Below are 12,585 nucleotides of genomic sequence, written 5' to 3' on the forward strand. Positions count from 1 at the left end.
TTAGAAGCAGGTGTTCACTCTCCACTTTTCGATAAATGGATTCTAGGCGAAATATAAAAAACAATAATATGCAGCATTCATGAATCTAAAGAAAGTATATGATAGGATTCACAGATATGCGTTTTGGGAAGGTCCTGTGCGTTATGGGGTGTAGCAGGATGGCCATTAAATGCAGTGGGGAGGTTTTCAGTGGGAGAGTTACACGTGCGTGCGAGTAAGAAGGGAGAAGGGTAAGTGGTACCAGATGGGCGTGCGTTAAGGGTGTTCGATTAATCTATTCCTACGGATGAAATGGCGTAGGAGGTACATGTAAGGGTCATGGAGGCAGGTTAGTCTGCGGTGTGCGTAGGATGGAAAGGCTGGGAGATGTGAGGTGGTTCTTGGCGGTAGAATCGAGCGAGAAACTGTAGAATCTGGTGTCTGTGTTTGACAGAGGGTGTGAATAGGGGATATCGAGAGTAAATGCGAATAAAAAAGTAAGGTTATGAGGTTTAGGAAATGGCTGGGGGAAGGGATGGCAGACAGGTTGGTGTGAGAGCGGATGTAAAAGGAGAAAACTTGGAGGAGGTGGACTGTTGGCGATACCTGGGAGTGGACATGGCAGCGGATGGAACTATGGGACGTGAAGTGAATCAAAGGATGAGTGAGGTAGGTAAAGGTCCCTGTTGCACTGGGGTATGGATGAAAGGAGAAGTAAGTGTCTGTGAAAGCAAAGATGGGTATGTTTAATGATGAAGGTGACGTGTGGGGGTGTGTCTTAGGCCCTAAATGCACGTGAACGGAAGAGGGTGAACATGCTAAAACAGGAATGGCAGCGAGGTACGGAAGCAGGCGGAACATGAATAAGACAGCTGAGCTCGGGGCACTGAAATGGTTTGGACGTAGGGAGAGGATGAGTGAAGAGAGACTGACAAAAAGGGATAAGGGCAAAGGGAAAACCCAAGGAGGTGGAAGGATGGAGCGAAAAATGCTCCGAGTTATAAGAGCCTGAACATGAAGGAGGGTGTAAGGCATGATAGGGGATAGATAACTTGGAGAGGTGGTATACAGGGGGCGAGAAGCTCGAAAAGGTCCGTGGGGTCTGATTGTGGATAGGAGACCCTAGTTTCAGGTGCATTATACGCGACATCTAGAGAGAGGACGAGGCCAAAAGCTGCCATTTCTGTCTACTCCCAGTGTCCTATGAAAGTGCGTGTTCATACGCACTATATTCGTGTTCATCTATATATATATATATATATATATATATATATATATATATATATATATATATATATATATATGGACTGAACCAAGGCATGCGAAGCGTCCGAGGTAAACCAGAGAAAGGTCTGTGGTGGCCTGGTTGTATATAGGGAGCTGTGGTTTCGGTGCATTACACATGACAGCTAGAGAATATGGATGTGAGCGGATAATGGCCTTTCTTCGTCTGTTCCCGTCGTTACCTCGGAAAACAGCGAAGTATAAAAAAAAAAAAAAGACTATGAAATATACATGTATACCGACACAATGTCATATTTGTGTATATACAGTAATGTATTCAAAACTTTATGAAAGAAATATTTGCCTTTCCACACTTCCGCTGCGCTGCCTGCCGCCCATGTCAACTGGTTGAATACGTGATGAAACTGTTAACTGTCCTGTCAGATGAATGCAAATTCATAAGGCCGAACGAAATGGCTTCAGAACTGTATGCAAAAATTTATATAGCTTCGCAAATGGGAAATTAAAAAAAAAAAAAAATGAAACATATAGGCAGGTAAACTATCTTACATAACTTCAAACTCAAACTTACATAATTTCAAACTTAAACTAACTTTCATAATTTCAAACTTTAGACTAATTTACGTAATTTCAAACCTGCGTGGAATTCGAGTACAATTATCAAAAATATTTCTATTACAGATATGACTAACATTTTATTCTCGACGTTCTGCTCATTAACCTCAGGCACGATTTACAGTTGTAAATTCAAAGTAAATAAGTAAACTACACTAAAATACAAATTTCGACCTCCTCTCCTGCGATATCACAAGCAAAAATTACTCCTCCCCTAAGCACACAATCCATCACCTACTCCTTTATCATAACAAAATCTAATCTCCACGAACACGACTGTGCGACCTTCGGCACGACGAAACGACCTTTAACCTAATTCGTATGGGTTAGGTCAAAGGCCAGGCCATCATGACTGAAGGGTCGTACCTTAATGCTCAAGGGTCTTACCGTCGTGCTCAAGAGTCGAACCGTAGTAGTAATCAAAGATCGTACCGTCGTATCTCAAGATTGTAATGTCGTATTCAAAGATAGTACCGCCATATTTCAAGATCGTAATGGTGCATTCAAAGGTCGTCCCGTCGTATTTTCACAATCACACCGTCGTATTCAAAGATCGTACCGTCGTATTTCACGATCACACCGTCGTATTCAAAGATCGTACCGTCGTATTCAAAGATCGCACCGTCGCGCACAAGAGTTTTATGTAAAAACTCACCCCACCAATATACGTGAAGAACACCGCTAACTGAGAAAGAAAAAACTGTGATAAACTAAAAAGCTAAAATACAACAAATTAACGTACAAACTAAAATCCATACTGAGCGACGCGGTCACTGGAAGACGGTAGCGGAGCCCCTAACAGCCCAGGCGACGGTCGGGACGGTCCCGCTGTGGCGGTACACTGCAAATGGAATTCTCTTCGGGGGCGCGGAGGACGACAGGCGCTCGCTCCCTCCAACGAATTTCGTAACGAGCAACTTAAAGCGCTGGCGTTAACGTCCCCTCCGTACAGATTCGGAAACTTGGGACAATCGGGCTGGGGCCTAGAACTTCAGACGTAGTAATTCACGACGAACTGCAACTCTTATAACCAGACTCTCGCGATCTATCGCCTCGCTCAGAAATACACACACACACACACACACACACACACACGTCATCAATCGAACACCTACCCGATTTTTCACGGGTTTTTTTTAAGCTGAAACAACCTCTCGGAGGTCACTATTTACGGCAAACGAGAAGAATCAAACACTTCTGGACGCGAATTAATCAAAAAATCATTAACAAATCACCGGCCGAGGGGTGTAAACTGTAAAACTTAGATCCAAGTTTAAATTCCGCTGCCGTTTGTGAAAGAAGATATCGTACCGTTTGTCCAGAAGGTAGAAACGCGATGTCAGACTACCCTTCCTGCGACTTATGGTCGAGAAAATTAAACTGCAGAGTTACGTCAATTATGTGAGGGTTCTATAGAGTACACCTGGTGACTATAAAGGTGAAAATAAATAGAAAAAACGGCGCAAGTCTTTGTTGCTGTTGCGGCAGCAAGAGCCGGACCGCGCTGCCATACGCACGACATCTGACGAGTGAGATTACTCACATATGTGTGAATTCGTACAGAGAGTCTGTATAGGTATAGACATATACGGCACATATAGCTAATGTATGCACGTACGTGAATAAGACAGCAAACTGCAAAAGAACAGAGAATATCCGTCAGTACAAGCAAGTGTTGTTGACATCCCAAGGAGGGGGGGGGGGGGAAAATCAAAACGAGGGTAGGCAATTCTCGTTATGCATGGATGACGAACTTACTATGGTAGTTCGATGATTTGATGTAACACATTCAAAGCCTGGAGCACGGCGGAACGACCATTGGTTATGTGACAGTACGTACGACCACTGGAGAGCGCACAACAGTTCGAAAGAACACGACGGTACTACAGTTCGAAAGAACACGACGGTACTACAACCCTTTTGCGCAAGAGCCCGACTGTTACATTATTATCATTATGGCTTGGATTTTCTTGCCAGACCTTAAGGGTTTGGTCGAGGGCCAGGCCATCACATCCAATGATCGCACAGTTCAACCCGAGGATGAATAATTCGATCACAGAAATGGGCTGTGTACCTCGGACGTAAGAGGAGGGGGAGGACGGGGGTGCCTGAGTCATTTAGAAAAATAATGAGATAAGAAGCGAAATTATGTTAGAACTACACGAAGATATACGAAGGGTAATAATGTTTTAACACAAACGTTGGCACTAAGATAAAAGGCAATGTACAACACAGACTCTCGGATGAAGAGAATACAGAAGAATATTATTACACAGTAACTTCAATTCCAGGTAACAAGCGTTTTATATATATATATATATATATATATATATATATATATATATATATATATATATATATATATATATAAATAAATGGGGAAAATACTGAATTAAAATATTAACTTTAGGCAGCTGAACAAAGACCGAGAACAAGAAATTTATTAAACAGAACATTAACTAAGCTGTTGAGGAAAGATCGAGAAAATGAAATTAATTAGATAGAATACGAAGCTGGGAACCCATTATCCATGAAGGAGATAGTGTTGACATCAAGACAACAAATAACCCGGAGGGCACCTTTAATTCACAAGCCGTTCTGACAGAGGAAAATATAAGCCCAGACTCATGGGCCATATATACATGGTGGGCGCGCCTGTTGTAATAACTTGTATACCTGAAGGTGCCTTCAAAAAAGATTTCTGGGATGGGTGGATGTTGCTGTCTGATGCGAACGCCCTCAAATGACCTTGGCAGATGGGCGATACGACTGCCGACCGAGACTGACCAACCTACCCTATACCCAAATCAAGCCAACGATAACATACCAAGTCTAAACATGTTATTTCTAGGCGTTTTCTTTTTTTTTTTTTCCCCTACGTCACTCAATTGGATTCCCAGTGTTAGTTACTATGGCGCTATTATAGCGTGCCTGTTCTGTTTCCTCCAGGTTTCCCCGAGGAAAAATAGATTTCATAGTTTCTAAGTTTGAATGTTTTTTTGTCAATAGAATTGTTAGCTTTTGCAACATCCAGAGTTTCTTCATATATATATATATATATATATATATATATATATATATATATATATATATATATATATATATATATATATATATATAATCTTTGAAAAGTTAAAGAGATAAATAATCTATTAACGATATGTTCAAGACGATAAATATAATCGTGAACTGTCATCATATTTTCAAATCCTGAAATCTCCTTCGAGGCAGAAGACATAAACAACCCGGCCCACCTCAACCACGCCAGCTGCATACTGCCTGCAGCTGCGTACTGCCTGCAGCTGCGTACTACCTGCAGCTGTGCACTGCCTACAGCTGCGTACTGCCTCCAGCTGCGTCCTGCCTGCATCTGCGTACTGTCTAAAGCTGCGTACTGCTTACATATGTGTACTGCCTACAGCTGCGTACTGTCTAAAGCTGCGTACTGCTTACAGGTGTGTACTGCCTACAGCTGCGTGCTGTCTAAAGCTGCGTACTGCTTACAGATGTGTACTGCCTACAGCTGCGTACTGTCTAAAGCTGCGTACTGCCTGCAGCTGCGTACTGCCTACAGCTGCGTATTCCCTACAGCTGTGTACTGGCCAGCTTGGCTCCCGGGAGAGAGAGAGAGAGAGAGAGAGAGAGAATGTGTGGGGGAGGCACAGGAGGGGCCCGGTACATGATCTGTGACGCGGAAGGTGTTGCAATGCCATCTGCCTGCCTGTCTGTCTGTCTCTGTCCTCACCACCAGCTCGTCCACCTCTCAGGCTGAGCCATGACCACACCACGGGCCTCCGCTGTGGTTAACGGGACATACACAGGGACGGCATAATAATGCCTCTCTCTCTCTCTCTCTCTCTCTCTCTCTCTCTCTCTCTCTCTCTCTCTCTCTCTCTCTCTCTCTCTCTCTCTTCCATAATTACTGCCCTGTAATCTCCCACTGTAACTCGTCTCTCCTTGACGCTGGTGCCACATCTTTGCTGACCTCCTCCTGACCTTCTCTATTCGTTCTCTGTGACTCCCTTAAAAGTCCGGTGACCAAACTGGAGAGATACATTCTTATTTTGCCTTATACATTCTACAAATAATTTGCTGAACAATTTCTTATTGTCAACGTACGCAAGAGCTATTCCGAATGGGGCTGCGAGACCGTCTTTCTGTGTAATCGTCCAATGGTATGGCTCTGACGACAGTGGGTATGTACACTGTCGACTCGCGTGTCCATCCTACACGGAGAGATGCCCAGAGGCTTATCTCCTGCTAGACGACGGTCGTTATCAAAGCCTTGTTTCGATGCCTCATCATCCTCTTCATATCACTCTGCGTTGAATCTCGTTAGCAATTCATCACATCAGCTGTGGAATTCTGTCTAGGTCCCCTTTTGTAAGTGGATGCCTTCCTTATTATTATTTACCACCATCACAGTTGCTTCTTTGCTGTTATTCTTTTCACACTTGTTCTTATCAATTTAGAGTCTTCGAAGACATACGCATCAATAACCTCAGCATGCAACCCTTTTCCTACAGTTGCTCTACCCACTACGAACCGCGTGAATGGTTTGTGCCTCACTATTTTCTGGAATCTATTAATGTTCCCCATTATTCAGGGGGACAATCCAAACCTCTGCCTCTCCTCCCTGTCGCTCTTTATTCATCATGCAACCCACCAGACGGGTCGGGTCTGATCTCATCTCCGCTACTCGGACACCGTCAGGTATGTTTCCCAACTTCCCTTTGATCTTTGGTTTCTCGCTGCCGGCAGCCAGGCTCTCCTCTGCTTCAAAGCTCCTCTTTTTATTTCTATGTTCTCCTTCTGAATGTCTTCTTTACCTTACTCACGTCCTTCTCCCTTCGATCTCTCACCTCTGATGTTAAACTCGCGGTACTTCTCCCTGGCAAAGTTTCATACCCCTGCTTAAACACTCCCTGGCTGTAAAAATATTCGTCCCCTTACGCCTCACACTACATCAACCAATGGCCCAACCTCCTCCCACCCTCGTCTCAGGTATTACATCTAGCACGTCTACAACCCCGCTTCAAGTCGTCCTTTTCAACAGTATGTCTTTCTTTAGTCACTGCGTCTGCTCCTACGGCTAGGACGTGGTCTTCCAGGCGAGGGAAAAAATATATAAATACAGGAAGAACGACTCGCGCCCACCACCCGCTTCTTCTGTCTACGAGCCAACCTTTACCTACTGACAATAATACACCCGCATTCGCCGCCATCTCCTGATCCATCCCTTCATACCTCCCTGATCACTTGACCATCGGAAGCAGAACGATCATTAGTGTTCGATAGCTGTCTCCGGGCAAACGGTGCACAGACAGCCCGGCTGTTCATCCTTCCTCTGGCCGGTGGATGAGTGGGTACCGACTTGAGTCAGGGGAAAGGCATCACACCTGTAGTTAGTTAAGGCAGGATCAGCCAGCCAATAGCTTGTGGCCTGGGGTCGAGTTAACCCAGAGGTGGCCATGTCCGAGCGACATGGCCACCTCGCAGTGCGGCCAGTGAGTAACTGAAAGAATTAGACAGGTATATTTTACTCCAATACACGACAATAATGCTTACTCTACATCTTTTTTTTAACTCAAAAACCTCTGCCATGTCTGAGTTGAAAACCTTAAGAGGAACCAGGAGAAACCTACATCACAACCTGAAAGACTGAGGTACATAACCCCCCAAAAAAACCCATCATCAAAACCTCAGACTCTGGGGCAAACAGACCCCTAAAAGAGACCCTCGCTGCAACCGAAAAGTAGTGTGGAAACAAGACCTTAAACCTGCATCACAACCCCTGAGTCTGGGGGAAACAGAACCAAGAGAGATCTTCATAACTTGAGAGAACCCTGCATCATAAACCCCAGAGTCTGGCAGAAACAAACCATCACACACACACACACACACACACACACACACACACACACACACACACAACCCCAGAGTCTTTGGATGGGAGAGAACAACCCCAAAGGGCCAGAGACAAAAATCCTCCCCACACTCTAGGGGATTGACGGGTGTGGACGGGTGTAGACGGGGCGTTGACTGTGTTCTCATTTTGAACCCCCTTCATAAAACGACCCAAACTGGACGATGATTATACGTACCTGTCCACATTGCCCCAGACACGTGGCCAATTGTACATCAGTAGAATGTACACCCGTGGGTATATCATAACCGTACGAAGTGGGTCTTGCCCGGCTTCCTATCCTATCGAAGCCAAATTGTGTACATCTGTAAAATGTACACCCGTGGGGTGCATCATAACATCACAGGGCTTTCATAACAGTCGAGGCCAAATTGTGTACATCTGCACAATGTACACCCGAGGGGTACATCATGCACAACTTACCGATCTGATAATTCTGTGCTTGGAACTTGGAGCTCTGTGATCTTGGGTGGCGCAGCGTGCGATTCGATCAGTGTGAGAGAGAGAGAGAGAGAGAGAGAGAGAGAGAGAGAGAGAGAGAGAGAGAGAGAGAGAGAGAGAGAGAGAGAGTCTGGTGGTCAGTGTGTAAAGAACGATTCGCGGGTCAAGGGAGGAGACCTTCGCCTCTGACCGTGTCATTATGGGTCGTTAAGGGCGTGCGACTGGCTGGTCACAAGTTGGCTCTCGTGATGTGAAACGAAGAAAAAAAATGTCTTAGGTCTCTCTCTCTCTCTCTCTCTCTCTCTCTCTCTCTCTCTCTCTCTCTCTCTCTCTCTCTCTCTCTCTCAGTGGTAGGTGGGTGGTCGGGCCACCCACCTACCCACCTGGGTATCGGGAAACGCTAATGACGGCTGCGCAGTGAGCCAGTGGCTGTCAAACGTCACTCCTTTGGCCCAACTCGATGTCTTCCTCTTCCCGCCTTACATCCCACACACACACACACACACACACGTGGGTCTCTCTCTCTCTCTCTCTCTCTCTCTCTCTCTCTCTCTCTCTCTCTCTCTCCCAGAACGGATTTGCAATGCGTAAAAAAAAAATATTAAGGGACACATTAAAACCGTGTCGGGGAGCAGGGAGACATTATTAAAACGAAAAAAAAAGAGAGAAAAAAAAACCCTTCGCTTCGCCAGAATCCACAAAACCTAACCTCTGCACCACGACGGAGGGAGGAGCTGACCACCTCCGTTCGATGTTAAACATCATCCACCAGCGTGCGTGAGGCGACTTAACATTAACATCAACATTCTAACAGGGACCAGGTCCAATCCCACACTCCAACCCCGGCGGTAACCTGGGTTAATCAACGCCATTTTCAACACAGTTCCGAGCCGACGGCAAACACAGACCGTCTGGCTCTCCACCCAATCGCCGTGTCAAATTCAAATTCAAATTCATTTTGAATGCAAGCGTTTTGGAAAGAAGGGCAAGTATGCGGTCTGTTGTGGATGAGAGAAGAGCTCGGGAAGTGAGTCTGTGCTGGTTCATGTGCAACACTGGACAGACAGTCAGCCTAAAAAAAATTAAAAAATGAAAAAAATAGATAAAAAAAAATGACGTTCACTATAGTAAAACCCCTGGTGACGTCACTCTAGACGTCATAGCAGGAAAAAACATATGACGTCACAGCGGGAATACAAAAATCATATGACCTCACAGAAGGAATACAAAAAACGCATGACGTCACAGCAGGAATGAAAAAAGTATGACGTCACAGCAGGAATGAAAAACGCATGACATCACAGCAAGAATACAAAAAACAAGCATGACGTCATAGCAAGAGTACAAAAAAAGACGCATGACGTCACAGCAGGGAAAAATGCATGACGTCACAACAGGAAAACAAAGCATGACGTCACAGCAGGAAAACAAAGCATGACGTCACAGCAAGGGGAAAAAACGCATGACGTCACAGCAGGGGAAAAAACGCATGACGTCACAGCAGGGGAAAAAAACGCATGACGTCACAGCAGGGGAAAAAAACGCATGACGTCACTGCAGGATCAGCAAGTCTATCTATGGCCGGAGGAAAATGGTGAATATTTTCCACACAGAATGCTAATCAAAATCGCGTTATAGACTGAAAACGTTCGTGAAAACAGAACAATTACGAATTTAGATAAAAAAAAAAGAGGTGAAAAATATTTCTCTTTCTTTAACCCTGACTCATCCCCGAAGAAAATAAAAATCATTTCAATTAATATAAATCAAAAAATCACTGCTAGTCACAAACTGGCTCGTTTACTTTGCTGCTATCCCTGTTATCTACCACCAATACCTAACGACCGGGATTATAACAGAAATTTTTTCCTATATATTCTACGCACGTACGCAATGCCTCTGATACCGAAAGGTGAGAGAAATTGATTTACAAATACGCACAAATGGACCTTCGTGGTGTAGCGGTTAGCGTTCCCGACCATGACGCATTCACGGAGGTCGCCTAGGGTCGAGCGCATGGGTTCGAATCCTGGTGGCGGCAGTCGGTCCATAGTCAACCCAGCTGTTCATCCCCCACCCCACTCCAAGGCATCGGTCGATAGAATGAGTACCTAGCTCAGGCTAGGGTATATATATATATATATATATATATATATATATATATATATATATATATATATATATATATATATATATATATATATCAGCCATTTCCCGCGTTAGCGAGGTAGCGTTAAGAACAAAGGGCTGAGCCTAAGAGCGGAAAAACCTCACTTGGCCACCTTCTCTGTTCCTTCTTTCGGAAAAGTAATATATATATATATATATATATATATATATATATATATATATATATATATATATATATATATATATACAAAACGTTAATAAAATGGCCTTGATTAGGGCCTCAGCTGCCCGTGCTGTCTCTAACAAAGAAAAAAAAAAAACGCCTATCATATAAAAAGCCAAGTATAAATTCCCTTCAGTGGACGTGGATGTGTGGGGATGTTTGTGGATGTGACGACGAAACGTATTCCTTATTTAGTCTCATTTGGAGTAATGGCTGTGATACCCCGGATGGTGGTGTGTGGGAGAAATTGCTGTACGTTATGGCTGCTCATCTGTGATACTGAGTGTAATGAGAAACTAGACAGCCGATGAAACAGGAGGGCTTTGTTAACTTTTGTACACGGAGAGAGAGAGAGAGAGAGAGAGAGAGAGAGAGAGAGAGAGAGAGAGAGAGAGAGAGAGAGAGAGAGAGAGAGAGAGAGAGAGAAATATAATGAACTGATCTTTCTGCTGCTGGCCCATAATAATAATAATATATATATGACCCTGAGCTTCGTCGGAACTTTTGACCTTTCCCATTCCGCTCGTAATATTGACAGTTTCATCACGAACCAACCGTGTCCAGAACCATTGTTTCAGTTGCATTGTGATAACGATAAAACTCCGCGACGGCGAAAGATAAAAGTAACCCCCCCCCCAAAAAAAAAAAATAGCTGCTTTTCCTACGAATGAACGACACGAAACGAAAATATATGACTATTTGGTGATTTCTCTCTCCTATCTGATGAAAATGAAACTATTTTCATCCCCCCCAACATAACGCAGGTTGGTAGCCAGAAATAATAGATATTCTTGCTCAGCTCACATTCAACTAAATGATACATAACAAAAGCTCAATAGAAAACGGAGTTATCAGCGTTGCCGTCACTCCTACATGACAGGTGGCGATTTTCTTTTTTTTTTCCTTTTACGGTTTGGGCGATATATATACATACATACATATACATCATCTTTTTTGGGGGGCAAGAATAATCAAAATATATATATATATATATATACATATATATATATATATATATATATATATATATATATATATATATATATATATATATATATATATATATATATATTTTCTTTTTTTTCTTTTAAACTATTCGCCATTTCCCGCGTTAGCGAGGTAGCGTTAAGAACAGAGGACTGGACTTTTTTTGGAATATCCTCACCTGGCCCCCTCTGTTCCTTCTTTCTTTTTTCATAGTTTCAAATCTAAGTATATAATGTGTTTACCGAATGGGATTTATTACAATAGCAACAAATGACAACTTTGGCGATAGATGAATGAATGGAGAAAAGCGTAAATGAATTGTGATACACAAACACAAACACACACTCATATATATGTGTGTGTATATATATATATATATATATATATATATATATATATATATATATATATATATATATATATATATATTCATATATATAAAAGAAGGAACAGAGAAGGGGGCCAGGTGAGGATATTCCAAAAAAGGCCCAGTCCTCTGTTCTTAACGCTACCTTGCTAACGCGGGAAATGGCGAATAGTTTAAAAGAAAAAGATATATATATATATATATATATATATATATATATATATATATATATATATATATATATATATATATATAATATGTGTGTGTGTGTATTTGATTACTGTGTGTTATGGGGGGAGGGGGGTTCCATTTGTTACCCCGTCTTATGACTTTGTTTATGCACCATGTCTTTACACACACACACACACACACACACACACACACACACACACACACGTCAGGTACCCATTTATCGACCAACACCGGTGAGGCTTGGGGACAGATACCTGCGTTGGCTGTGGGCCGGCTCAAGCGTGCAGACTCCAACTCTGCGTGATTTATAGTCAGCAACGCCATCCAACACACCAGGAAACGCCGCGTAATCACCTATTTAGTAACTCAGGGAAGTATGAAATATTACCTAGACCCTTAAATACATATACTACACCGGCTTGTTTATGAAAAAGATAACATTCATATACCTGACAAGCGCCATATTCTCGCTTAATGACT

General features: G+C 43.2%; 1 protein-coding gene across 4 annotated transcripts in view; it reads right to left on the reverse strand.

Annotated features, from left to right (window-relative positions):
* Positions 1-12,585, reverse strand: part of LOC139763218 (insulin-like growth factor 1 receptor) — a 141,100-nt gene that overhangs the window by 99,220 nt on the left and 29,295 nt on the right. The window contains exon 1 of one of the 4 annotated variants that reach the window (XM_071689044.1): positions 2,582-2,703. The exons of the other annotated variants lie outside the window; for them this stretch is intronic. The gene's annotated coding sequence lies outside the window, so the exon portion shown is untranslated. Of the gene's footprint in view, positions 1-2,581; positions 2,704-12,585 lie in introns of those variants that run through there. 4 annotated transcript variants of the gene reach the window in all.

The sequence above is a fragment of the Panulirus ornatus genome, chromosome 3, assembly GCF_036320965.1.
Source record: "Panulirus ornatus isolate Po-2019 chromosome 3, ASM3632096v1, whole genome shotgun sequence".
Classification (NCBI taxonomy): domain Eukaryota; kingdom Metazoa; phylum Arthropoda; class Malacostraca; order Decapoda; family Palinuridae; genus Panulirus; species Panulirus ornatus.